This window comes from Crocodylus porosus, unplaced genomic scaffold (assembly GCF_001723895.1).
Source record: "Crocodylus porosus isolate Cpor-Errol unplaced genomic scaffold, CroPor_comp1, whole genome shotgun sequence".
NCBI classification, from domain to species: Eukaryota; Metazoa; Chordata; order Crocodylia; family Crocodylidae; genus Crocodylus; species Crocodylus porosus.
This window is the reverse complement of record NW_017728886.1, coordinates 12,118,183-12,131,838: the sequence shown is the minus strand read 5'-3', so window position 1 is coordinate 12,131,838 and position 13,656 is coordinate 12,118,183.

Sequence of the window (13,656 nt, the reverse complement as noted above, 5' to 3'; positions counted from 1 at the left end):
CTGAAAGTTATTTCTACACCTGAGTTAATGGTTTTAGCTAAAGTTAAAAGCAGTCTGCAGGGCTGTGAAATAGGAGTCACGTTACCAGGAGCAGCTGAGAGGCAGCAGAACTGCAGAAGACTGGGTAGTTTGATTAGTGGAGAGAGGGTTGTGAACACCTGTGAGTTTAGAGGGAATCTGATAGATTATAATGAGCCATGAAATTAAGTGACTCCCTCACTGCTGCCTGAATAGAAATGCTGCTGCCCTTCCCAGGCAGTTGTTTTTAAAGTTTGAATGCAACAGGAATCAAGGGAGGTGCAACTGCACTATTTCACACTCCTGGATCTGCCCCAAGGTGTGAATACATACCATCACCCCAGTTGTCCCCATAGTATCATTGTCAGGGTTAGTAGAGGACATGCTAGTTATTAGTATACTGCCTTCCACATCTGTCATCTTCCATGCGAAGAATTCAACAGATTTAATAATGAATTAAACTTCAACAGTCCTGTAAATTAGGAGATTATTGGTACCCATTACTGCAAAATGGCTTCTACATGTGACTTGGTCACAGTCACACTGCATGTGCATGGTAAACTGAAAATAGGACCCACATTCTCCTAATATCTAGCCCCAAGTTTTAACCGCAAGACCAGTCTTCCTTCCTATGAAGGGTGTGGTTTCCTAACACCCTCCATCCCACCTCTAACTCAGTGTGCGGAAGATCAAACATAAAGAGAGTTGGAGTTTGAATAAAAAATAATTAAAATGTGTTCCCTAGTTTGTAAGAATTCCATGTGTCTAGGCCGATAACTAAAAATACTCTGTGCACATGACCCATTTACTGCAGACAGTGTGCCTTCACTTAGTATGCTTGTTCATGCCATTCCTCTTGCAAATGTTGGAAAATATGCAAAGCATCATGGCATCATGGAAGCCAGCCCAATTTAGCTTGTTGGAAGGGCTGTCTTAGCAGCATTCGCATCCACATTAAAATATCTGAACTTACATATTACAGATACAATGCCTTGTAGAGAACACAGTTCAGCTTTAGGTCCGGGACATTAAATCCAGTTAAACTGACTTAATGCATGAGAAGTATTGGCTGAAGTGATTTTTTTTATGAGTACGGATTTGTCCTGACTTCCTGGGCCAAAATCCCCTTTCTCCCATGCTGCTGTACAATATCCTGCACAGGTCTCAGGAACAGTCAGTATGTACCTCTATGCCATATGGACACCCAGTACATACATTTTTTCTCTCCAGAATCACAGTTTCTTTATTAATTATTTATTTTCTTGAAAAAATGGTGATCTGTTTAACTGTGGAGAAAATCTCAAACTGTTGTGAACTGGTTATAAGTTACTTAGAGAACAATTGTGGAACAATTGTGTCAGAGCCCAGCTAATTGATGCCAAACAAAAGTCTGCCTCCTACACAGTAAGAGGTGTGAACAGCCACAGTTATCCAGTGATGGATTTCCTCAGATGGTCAATGTCAACAGTTTAAATTGCAATGTTGTTAACTATTTCCTGAAGTAAGGGAGGAAAGAGGGTGCCCTAGATCTGCACAATTTGCCATTGGTGACTTCACCTTGTGGTGTTACAAGTATTTAGGAGAAACCCTTGCTTACTATTTTTATCCAACCACATAGGAACCAATCTTGTGGAGCCCATGAGAATGTTTTTCATCATTTCACAACTTTTGAGGCCAGAAAGGATCATCATTGTCATCTAGTCTAACCTCTTCTATAACATTTTATCCCGTATTCAAACCACAACAGTTCAGAAAAAAAGATGCCAAGAAGCACAGATGATCATATCTGACTATTTGCGCAATCTGTTTTAAGTGGCATTTCATGATGCCAAGTCGCATGGGTGGAGCTATTCTATTCTAGATAGCTTTCATCTACAAACCTCTTCACCAATATATCTGACTTCCTTTGAGAAGTGAATTAAACGAAATGGCCTAAATGGACTACATCATTTATTTTTCTTTTATTCTCTTCTAAATCAGAAAAATGTGTTTGCATTGTAGTGTTTTGTTTTGATAGAGTTTTAGTTTTAGAGATTTCTCTAAATGAAATGGTGCTATGTGCCTATTTTATAGGAAGTGACTTAAAGAATTACACCTAACACTACAGGAAGGTAGTGAGATTCATGTTGGTCCTTAGTTTCTGTGACAGTTTGAGCCACAGCCTCCAAGAAAACTCCTGAGAAAGCTCAAGATAACTATTTAAAGTAAGGACCAAGACTCTATGCTTTATTATGAAAAGCTAACAAAGGGAATATAAGACAGGTCTTATATGCAAGTGATAACCTGTAGTGTTGAAGAGATGCACTGCAGCGTTTTGTATTATTAGGTGGAGGCTCATAAAAACTAACAGCTTCATGCCCAGGTATACTGCATTCCTGCAACCCAAAGAAGAGATGACAAAGGTATATATAACCAAGGGCAGGTCATCCTCCAGGCAGATACTATGAACTCCCTTAGCTAGCTGGAGGTGGCTTATTCATAGATTGTGCTATAAAAGGGCTTAATTGCAGCTGAGAATCTAGGAGCACTACTAAATTAAGGAACAATCAATCACTTCTAGGTGTGTCTCTTTAAACAAAGGAGACTCCAAAGTGACTGGAGACTCCAGAGTGACTGAAGACTCCAGTGTCAGGTTTTTTGCACACCAGTATAACCTTGGCCTTACTCAAGTTCAGTTTCAACTGTGTATTCTTCATCAAAGCAATCTGCTGTCTTGATGGCAGTGGTGTGATCATACATGATGCAGGATAGGTAGAGCTCTTATCATACCAGTTCATCTTGTGACTGTGTGCAGAAGCTGAAAAGGACAAGAAAGAGAAAGGGTCCTGGTGGGACTTAACAAGTAAGAAGTCTAGAGACAGAGGTACAAGTTTTCCATCTCTAATCTCTTGCTACATCCAGTCAGGAAGGATTCAAGGTCCTCCTCAGTTGAAAGCAATATCTTGTAAGAGCATTACCACCTATCCCCTAATGCTATAGGTTGACTGGCTGCTACTCTTCATGCAAAATAATTCAAGCAGAGTGCTATGAAAAACTGGGGATCAAACAGACCATTTAAAAGTCTACACTCCTAAAAAGAATACTCATTGACATGGTTCTAGCAGCTACTAGGTAACGGTTCAATTCTGGTAGACAAGTTAGGAGACCTATGTTTGGGGAATTATATTTGAGTCAGAGAAACCACATCCTCCAGTGTCATTGATCTGACCAGCTAAAGCAATATTCCTTTGCTTGCTGCAAGTATTCAGTTGCAGTTTAAGTTGGTATGCGCATGTTTTCTTAGTAGGAAAAAATAAAGAAAGTAGACAAAAGTTCATGAAGATAGAACTATTTGCCCATTTGGGCATATAATTACAACTATTAGACAGCTTCCATGATAAAATTCTTCGGAAAGGCTAGCAAGGACACAGTGTAAACACTCTTGCACTCATGGAGCAGAATACTGTCCAATCAGTGAAAGGTCAATTACTGGGGAAACTGAGCCTATATCAATATCATCGTAGTCTGGTATCCTCTCTCAGACAGTGGCCAGGACTCCGATGTACAGAGGAAGAAGAAAAATCTCCACCAGGGCAGATCCAGGTGGATGCAGTGGTGCAGTTGCACCCCCCTTCAATTCCTGCTCCAACCAAAGTTTAAAACCACCTCCCTGGAAGTGGCAGCAACATTTCTATTCAGGTCCCACTGAGGGAGTCAATCAATTGCATGGCTTATTATAACCTACCCAACTTCTCCTAAAGTCTTCATTCCACTACTGACCACCCCCTCTCCTTTTTAAGTCTAGATGTTCCACTAGTCAAGCTATCTTTTCTGCTGCAACTCTGCCATCTGGTAGCTGCTCCTGGTAATGGAACTCATATTTCACAGGTCTGCAGACTGTTTTTTAACTCTAGCAAAAAGTATTCACATGGGGAGGGGGAATAGCTTTCTGTGATGCTCTGGATGCACAGTCAAGATGCTTCAGAAAGATAGACTTTGTGTTATGAATCTGAAAGAGAGATGTATATTTAATTCTAATGACTACAGGACTAACAAAACAACACCTTTTGATTATTTTTCCCTAGTTTGTTATGTTTTTATACAAAATATAAGATATAGAACATTAATACACATTTAGTAGTGTAGTACGAGAGTGTAGTAGATGGCAACTATGGCAGCAGTGATCACAAGATGATTGAGTTCAGGATCCTGAGGAAAGGAAGGATAGAGAACAGCAGAGGAAGGACCCCAGACTTCAGAAAAGCAGACTTCAACTCACTCAGGGAACTCATGGGCTGGATCCTCTGGGAAGCCAGACTGAGGGGGAGAGGAGTCCAGGAGAGGGGGAGAGGAGTTCAGGCTGTACTTTAAAGAAGCCTTACTGGAAGTGCAGGAACAAACCATCCCAATGTACAGGAAGACTAGCAAGTATGGCAGAAAGCCAACTTGGCTTAGCAGGGAATTCTTCAGTAACCTAATTCACAAAAAGAAAGCTTATAAGAAGTGGAAACTTGGACAAATAGCTAGGGAAGAATAGAAAAGTAGTGCTCGAGCATGTAGGGATGAGTGCAATTGGAGCTGCAGTTAGCAAGGAATGTGAAGAGTAACAAAAAGGGTTTGTACAAGTATGTCACTAGCAAGAGGGGGATCAGGGAAAGTGTGGGTCCCTTACTGAATGGAGGAGGCAACCTTATGACAAAGGATGCAGAAGAGGCTGAAGTGCTCAATGCCTTTTTTGCCTCAGTCATCACAGGCAAGGTCAGCTCCTGAACACCGGGCAGCACAGCTTAGGGAGGAGGGGAGGAGCCCTCAAGTGGTAAAAGAACAGGTTAGGGACTACTTAGAAAAGCTAGAAGTGTACAAGTCCATGGGGCCAGATGGGATGCACCGAGGGTGCTGAGGGAGCTGGCTGATGTGATTGCAGACCCACTGGCCATTATCTTTGAAAACACATGGCGATCAGGAAAGGTCCCGGATGATTGGAAAAGGGCAAACATAGTGCCCATATTTAAAAAAGGGAAAAAAGGAGGACCCTGAGAACTACACACCAGTCAGCCTCACCTCAGTCTCTGGAAAAATCGTGGAGCAGATCCTCAAGGAATCTATTTCCAAGCACTTGGAGGAGAAGAAGGTGATTAGGAACAGTCGGCTTCAAGTCATGCCTAACCAACCTGATTGCCTTCTGTGATAAGATTACCTGCTCTGTGGTTGTGGGGAGACCAGTGGATGTGATATACTTTGATTTTAGCAAGGTTTTTCATACAGTCTCCCACAACATTCTCCCAGGCAAGCTAAGGAAGTTATAGACTGAATGAATGGACTGTAAGGTGGATAGAAAACTGGTGGGGGCATCCAGCTCAGTGAGTAATAATCAATGGCTCAATGTCTAGTTGGAAGCCAGTATCAAGTGGAGTGCCCCAGGGGTCAGTCCTGGGGCTGGTTTTGTTCAAGGTCTTCATCAACAACCTAGAAGATGTTATAGAGTGCACCCTCAGCACTGAAGGGTAGGGCTAGGATTCAGACTGACCTAGACAAATTAGAGGTTTGGGCCAAAAGGAATCTCATGAGGTTCAACAAGGAGAAGTGCAAAGTCTTGCACTTAGGACAGAACAATCCCATGCACAAGTACAGACTGGGGGCTGACTGGCTGGGCAGCAGCTCTGCAGAAAAGGACCTGGGGTTACAATGTACAATAAGCTGAATATGAGCCAGCACTTTGCCCTTGTTGCCAAGAAGGCTGATGGCATATTGGGCTGCATAGGTAGAAGTGTTGCCAGCAGGTCAAGGGAAGTGATTATTTTCTCTATTCAGCACTGTGACATCAGATCCGGAGACCCGTGTTCAGTTTTGGGCACTCTGCTACAGAAAGGATGTTGACAAAATAGAGAGGGTCCAGTGGAGGGAAACAAAAATGGTTTGTGGACTGGGGGCATGACTTCTGAGGAAAGACTGAGGGAACTGGGGTTATTTAGTCTAAAGATGAGCAGACTGAAAGGGGATTTAACAAAAGCCTTCAACTACCTGCAGGGGGTTCCAAAGACGAAGGAGCTGGACTGTTCTCAGTGGTGGCAGATGACAGAACAAGGAGCAATGGGCTCAAGTTGCAGCAAGAGAAGTTTAGTTTAGATATTAGGAAGAATTTTTTTACTAGGAGGGTAGTAAAGCAGTTGTAGGTTACCCAGAGAGATGGTGGACTCTCCACCCTTAGAGGTTTTCAAGACCCGGCTAGACAAAGCTTTGGCTTAGTTTCATAGTTTGTAGGGTCAGAAGGGACCTGAGCAGATCATTGAATCCAACCTCCTGCCATGGCAGGAAAGAGTACTGGGTCAAATGATCCCAGCAAGGTGTTCATCTAGCCTCCTCTTAAAGACCCCCAGGGTAGGAGCCAGCACCACTTCTCTTGGGAGTTGGTTCCAGATCCTAGCCGCCCTGACAGTGAAGTAGCGCCTCCTGATATCTAGCCTAAATCAGTGATGACTCCAAGATCCTTTTCTGCCTCTGTACTGACGAGAAGGGAGTTCCCCAGCCTCTAGGTATGGTGCTGGTTGTTCCTCCCCAGGTGCATCACCTTGCACTTGTCAGTGTTGAATCCCATCCTGTTCTCATCCTCCTATCCTTGTAACCTGTTGTCGGGGGGGAATGTGATGTGTTCGAGGTCACCACCGCCTCCCCGCATTGGGGCCGCTTACCGGCTGTCAAGGAGTATCTCACCTGTAGTTTGCGTGTGCTCGCCTCGCCTGCCGTGACTTCGATGGTAATCCTGTTCAGTTCAGATGGTCCGGCGCATGTCAGTCCAAAAGTGAGACTCCTCAAGTTCCCGTGGGTCCCGCATTGATGAGGGCTCCGCCACCCCTACACCCTCACCTATGCCACCGGGTCGTGACCGCCTATCTGTGTTGGTCACGTGTCAGGATATCTCTCAAGTTGTTAGTAAAAGAAAATGCAAAGGTTAACACAAAAAGGGTACGGCCAGGGATTCCCCAGAGTGTAGAACTGCTTCAATCCTCAGCAGGCGCCCTTCTCTCTTCCCTGCGTGCCGTGGGGTTAGAGACCCCTTCCCCAACTCTCAAGGAGTTTTTCGGCCTTCCTTAGGGTCCCTCCCACAGGGAGCGGCAATTTCACAGTCAGTGATTGCTCCTCTATTAGGTCTTTATGGTATCTGATCCCGCCGGGTTTCGGCCGCTCCCAGCAGCACCAACAGTCCGTGGCCTCGCAGAGCTGGCAGCCCAGGCTCACAAACCCAGCTGGGGCTTACCCTTACCCCAGAAGGTCCGGCCGTGTCTCAGGACAGCGCACATCCGCACGAGTGTGCTCCCACCGGGGTCAGCGCCTCTGCTGCCTTCTTCCGGTCCCACCACCGCTCTGTCTGACACCGGCGGCGCTTTTATGCCAGGCCCAGCCGTTCCGGCTCCTCCCTCCTCTGCGCACCTGGAAGAGGTGATTTCTCGCCCCGCGTTCTGGGCCTGCGTGGGAGGGATGTGCACGGTTGCGCCCAGGTGGGGAGCCTCGGGGCTCGTCGGCTCCTCTTCTCCCTCACATATCCCGCCCCTCAAGACGCTGCTAGGCGTTCCTCTTGCTTGTCTCTGTCCCATCCCTTTGTCCGACTTGTTTCTGAGGTTTTCCTCCTCACACCTTGATAAAAAATCAGCCACAGTGTTCGCTTTCCCTGGTCTGTATGCCACCCAAAATCGAAAGGGTTGGAGAGCCAGGGCCCACCGCATGATGCGGGTGTTATCCGTCTTGGCTGTATTCAGCCATTTCAAAGGGGCATGATCAGTGACTAGCTTAAACTCACGCCCTAAGAGGTAGTATCTGAAGTAGTCCACCCCCCATCGAATAGCCAAACATTCCCTCTCTATAGTGGAGTACCTTTTTTCATGGTTGTTGAGTTTTCGGCTGGCGTACGCTATCGGCCGCTCCACTCCATCCACCTCCTGGGACAGTACCGCTCCCAGCGCGTAGGCCGAGGCGTCTGTCTGTAACATGAAAGGAAGGGAAAAATTGGGAGTATGGAGGATTACCTCCTGACACAAAGCCCTTTTGAAGTCTTCAAACGCCTTTTGTCGTTCCTCTTTCCACTCGATGTTACTGGTTTTTCAGCCTTTCGTTGTCCCGACCAGAGGGTTAGCTATTTCAGCGAACTTGGGAATGAATCTCCTATAATAGCTCGCCAGCCCCAGAAAGGCCTGCATTTGCTTCTTGGTTGTTGGAGCTGCGTAGTCCCTAATGGCTTTTACTTTATCTGTGAGGGGTCTTACACGACCTTGCCCGACGACGAACCCGAGATACTTGGGAAAATGTTCCCTTTTTCCCAGGGCACATTTCTTGGGGTTAGCTGTCAGCCCCACTTGCCTTAATTCAAGCAAGATGGCCCTTAAGGCTTTCAGATGTTGTTCCCACGTCTCCGTATATATGACGATATCGTCTATGTAGGCTGCCACGTAGCTTTGATGGGGCGCGAGGACCCAGTTGATCAGCCTTTGAAAGGTGGCTGCCGCCCCATTAAGCCCGAAGGGCATTCTTTTGAACTCAAACAGACCCCATGGGGTACCAAATGCTTTTTTTGGTTGGTCCTCCCTCCTTAATGGGATCTGCCAGTAGCCCTTTGAAAAATCAAGGGAAGAAATGAACTTCGCCTGACCTATGCGTTCTACCAGTTCGCTGACCTGGGGCATAGGAAACGCGTCAAACTGTGACAGGGCGTTTAATTTCCGAAAATCCACGCATAGCCTCAAGCTCCCATCTGGTTTTTCACGGCTACTAAGGGATTGCGCCATGGGCTACGGGGTGCTGTAATAATCCCTTGCTCCAGCATTTTCTCTAGTTCCCTTTTTATAGGCTGGTACCTATGATAAGGGATCCTGCGCCATTTTTCCCGCGCTATCTGTCCCTCCTTGGTGATAATTTTGTGCTCCGCTCCGGCTGCTTTTCCTGGCTGTTCCGTGAAGGCGTCCTTGAATTCTCCCACTAATTTTCACAGTTGTTGTAGTTGTTTAGTCTGCAACTGTCCCCCCACTGGGATTTGATCTCTGTCCCTGGAGCTTTCCGGGCTACCCCTGATCTGTGCCCCAAATTCATCTGCCTCGGGGTCGGGAGAAATTAATAGGCCCTCAGGCTCATGCCACTCCTTAAGGAGGTTAAGGTGATATATCTGTTGCTCTTTTTTAGCCCCCAGACGTGACACTTCATAATCAACGGGGCTTACTCTCCTCGTGACTGTAAACGGTCCCTGCCAGCACGTTAAAAACTTGCTGGTCAAGCTGGGTAGCAGCACGAGCACTTTTTGTCCCACTTCTAATTCTCGCTCCTTCGCCTAGGCATCATACCTCTCCTTCTGTCTATCTTGGGCTCGTTCCAAATTGTCCTGGGCCATTCCCCTCACTACCTGTAGACGCTCCCGTAGATCTCAGACATACTCGGAGGCTCCCCTGCCTGGATTCGGGTCTGCCTCCCACCCTTCCCTCACGATGTCTGACAGGCTGCGAGGTCTATGCCCAAATGTTAATTCAAAGGGCAAACAGCCCAATGATGTCTGTGGGGCATCCCTGACGGCAAACAGTAGAGGTGGGACCATCAGGTTCTATTTCTTAGGCTCGATTTGGGCGCACTGGCGCAGCATCCCCTTTAACGTCCCATTAAAACGCTCTACCAGACCGTTGATCTGGGGATGATACACAGCTGTCTTTAAGTGGAGAATCTGCAGCACCCTGGACAAGCCCCCCAACACCGCTGACATAAAATTGGACCCCTGGTCTGTAATAGTCTCTCTAGGGATTCCAAACTTGGCTACCCACTTCATCAGCTCTTCAGCCACCTTAGGCCCTGTGACAGCTCTCAATGGGATAGCCTCCGGGAAACGGGTCATGTAGTCTATCAGCACCAGCACAAACTGGTGTCCCACCACACTCTGAGGCAGGGGGCTGACCACGTCTAAGGCCACCCTGGCAAAAGGTTCTCGCACCACCGGCATCGGCTGTAAGGGCACCTTAGGGTGCTTGTGGGTGCTCACTTTCTGGCATGCCTCACAAGTCTTACAATACCCTTCAATGTCCACATACATATGGGGCCAGAAGCACCACCGAGCTAAACGAGCCTCCGTTTTGTGTTTCCCCAGATGTCCCCCGAGGGGATTCCTATGGGCTAGGTGCAAGAGGGGCTCTCTATAGGGTCAGGGTATAACCAGTTGGGCAATTTCCTCTCCCTTGGCCCTGCCCCGTTTGATCCTGTACAGTAACCCATTCCTAATTTCCACCCGGGGAACCAGTTTCTCTCGTTCGGGGAACATTACCTGTGTGGCGGGTCTTGCTTATTCAGCTTCCCGAAATGGTAGCAGCTCCTCGTCACCCTCTTGAGCCTCCCGGAATCGACTGGTGTTGGCCAAGGCCTCCATCTCCATGTTGTCTGGTGTGTCGGCCTCGGTTCCAACGAGTCCCTCTTTCGGATCCTCGTACCCTTGAAGTGAGGCTATTACTTCAAATATTTTGGGCCAATGTCGGCCTAAAATCATAGCGTACAGGATCCCTTCACTGAGCCCCACCGGTATCCATCGCCGAATCCCCATCACCTGAACCTCTAACAGCTGTCTTTCCACATAGGACCTTTGTTTGTGAAGACATATCATGTGTACTCCGGTGCATGGTTGCGCTTGCTTCCACTCGACCAAAGAGGGACGCACTAGTGACTGTGCACACCCTGTGTCCATGACCGCCTGGACGGGACAGCCTTCGACCCACACCCGCACTTCAGGTAAGGGTTGAATCTTATCGGCTCCGTGACTTCCCACCCCGCAGCCCATCGACTCCACTTCTGGGGTTTCCCCCGACCCTGTCCGCCTGTCGGGGGACTCTAGGTCCTTAGCGGACCTTGGTCGAAAACCCTGAGGGCAGTTCCTGGTGATATGTCCTGTTCGCCCACATAAGAAGCATGTTAGACTGGGACGACTTCCCTTTCTCCTTCCCTTGCTCTTTGTCTTGCTTCGCAGTTGTGGCTTGCCCCTTCATACCTCTGGCTCAGCGGCGATCTCCTTGGGCCAGGTCAAACTGCTCTGCCAGCTGCAGGGCTTCTCAAGAAGATGAGGGGTAGTGGCACCTCACCCACTTCTGTGTGTCCTCATCGAGGTCGGTTATAAACTGTTCTAAGAGGATCTGATCACAGATTTCCTCCTTCGAGACAGCCTCTGGTCTGAGCCACTTGTTCATTAGGTCAGCAAGGTTTTGCCATAATATGCGAGGGGCCTTCGCCTCACTCGATTTCTCCTTTCGGAAGGCCTGGTGGTACCTCTCTGGCGTAATGTCCAGCCTTCTCAATATTTTGGCCTTAACCTTGTCATAGTCCTGAGCGTCCACCAGGGTCATAGCCCTGTATGCCGCTTGCGCCTGCCCAATTAACAGGACTCCTAGATGGCCCGCCCATTTTGCTCTCTCTACTCCTGCTGCTAGGGCCACCCTCTCAAATGTTTCCAGAAAGGCCTCCGGGTCATCTTCGTTGGACATTTTAGGCATCCGGAAATCCCACAGACCACTCTGGGCCCACACCTGATGCTGGAGCAAATGCTCCTGTAGGCTTGTTTGTCTCATGGCCTGCTGCTGTTGTTGCTGCAGCACTTGGGCCATCAGGTTCATTGCTTGTTGCAATGATTCTGTCCCCATTAGTCCAGGCTGGTGCTCCATCTGGACCTTTTAGTATGGCCTGAGAGGCCGCTGCCGATTTCCCGGCCAATGCACCAGAGTTGGGGGGGTGATGTGATATGTTTGAGGTCACCACCGCCTCCCCGCGTCGGGGCCACTTACCAGCTGTCAAGGAGTATCTCACCTGTAGTTTGCACGCACTCACCTCACCTGCCACAACTTCGATAGTAATCCTGTTCAGTTCAGATGGTCCGGCGCGTGTCAGTCCAAAAGTGAGACTCCTCAAGTTCCCGTGGGTCCCATGTTGATGAGGGCTCCGCCACCCCTACACCCTCGCCCGTGCCACCGGGTCGTGACTGCCTATCTATGTTGGTCACATGTCAGGATATCTCTCAAGTTGTTAGGAGAAGAAAATGCAAAGGTTAACACAAAAAGGGTATGGCCAGGGATTCCCCAGAGCGTAGAACTGCTTCAATCCTCAGCAGGAGCCCTTCTCTCTTCCCAGCGTGCCGTGGGGTTAGAAACCCCTTCCCCAACTCTCAGTGATTGCTCCTCTATTAGGTCTTTACGGTATCTGATCCCGCCGGGTTTCAGCCGCTCCCGGCAGCACCAACAGTCCGCAGCCTCGCAGAGCCGGCGGCCCGGGCTCACAAACCCCACTGGGCCTTACCCTTGCCCCAGAAGGTCTGGCTGAGTCTCAGGATGGAGCACATCCGCATGAGTGTGCTCCCGCCAGGGTCAACGCCTCTGCTGCCTTCTTCTGGTCCCGCCACCGCTCTGTCCGGCGCCAGCGGCGCTTTTATGCCAGGCCCGGCCGTTCTGGCTCCTCCCTCCTCCACACACCTGGAAGAGGTAATTTCTCGCCCCGCGTTCTGGGCCTGCGCGGGAGGGATGTGCGCGGTTGTGCCCAGGCGGGGAGCCTCGGGGCTCGTTGGCTCCTCTTCTCCCTCACACCTGTCTAGGTCTGATTGCAGCCTATTCCTCCCTTCTATTGTGCCCACATCCCCCCACATCTTAGTGTCATCAGCAAATTTGAACAGGGTGCTTTTTACCCCCTCATCCAAGTCACTGATAAAGATATTGAACAGTGCGGGCCCCAGGACCAAGCCCTAGGGGACCCCAGTGCCCACATCCCTCCAGATCGATTAAGATCCGTGCATCACCACTTTCTGGGTGCGACCCTTCAGCCAGTTGGTGACCCATTTGACTGTGTGGATGTCGACACCACAGTCCCTCAATGATTAATGAGGGACTTAATGAGAATGGGGTGAGAGACAGTGTCTAAGGCCTTCCGAAAGTCCACGAAGACTATGTCCACTGCTACCCCTGCATCTAAGGATTTGGTGACCTGGTCATAAAAGGCCACGAGGTTGGTCTGACAGGACCTGCCACTGATGAACCCATGTTGGTTGCCCCTAAGCATAATCTCCCCTGCTGGTTCCTCGTGGACATGTGCCAGAATAATTCTCTCAAAAAGCTTGCCCAGGATTGAGGTAAGACTAACTGGCCTATAGTTTCCCGGTTCCTCCTTCCTCCTCTTTTTGAAGATGGGAACCACAATGGCCCTCTTCCAGTCCTCTGGCACCACACCAGAGCACCACAAGTGCTCGTACAGCCGCACCAGGGGTCCCGTACAGCCGCACCAGGGGTCCCGCAATGACCTCAGCCAATTCCCTCAGCACTCGGGGGTGGAGAACATCCGGACCAGCTGATTTGAATACATCCAGTCCCTCCAGAAGTTCCCTGACTAGTTCCTCACTAATCCTTGGCCTAGGTGCGCCTCCCCTGGGGTCTAAGGGGTGTGTGGGTGGTGGATGTTCCGTTCCATGCTCAGGAAAATGGAGGCAAAGAAGTCGTTAAATAGGTTAGCTTTGTCGTCTGGTGTGATGACCAAATTTCCTAGCATGTCCTGCAGGGGCCCCACATTACCCAGAACCTTCTTTTTGCCCCTATGTATTTAAAAAAGGACTTCTTATTGTCCTTGATCCAGGAAGCTAGTCCCAGTTCCATCTCCGCCTTGGCCTTCCTGACC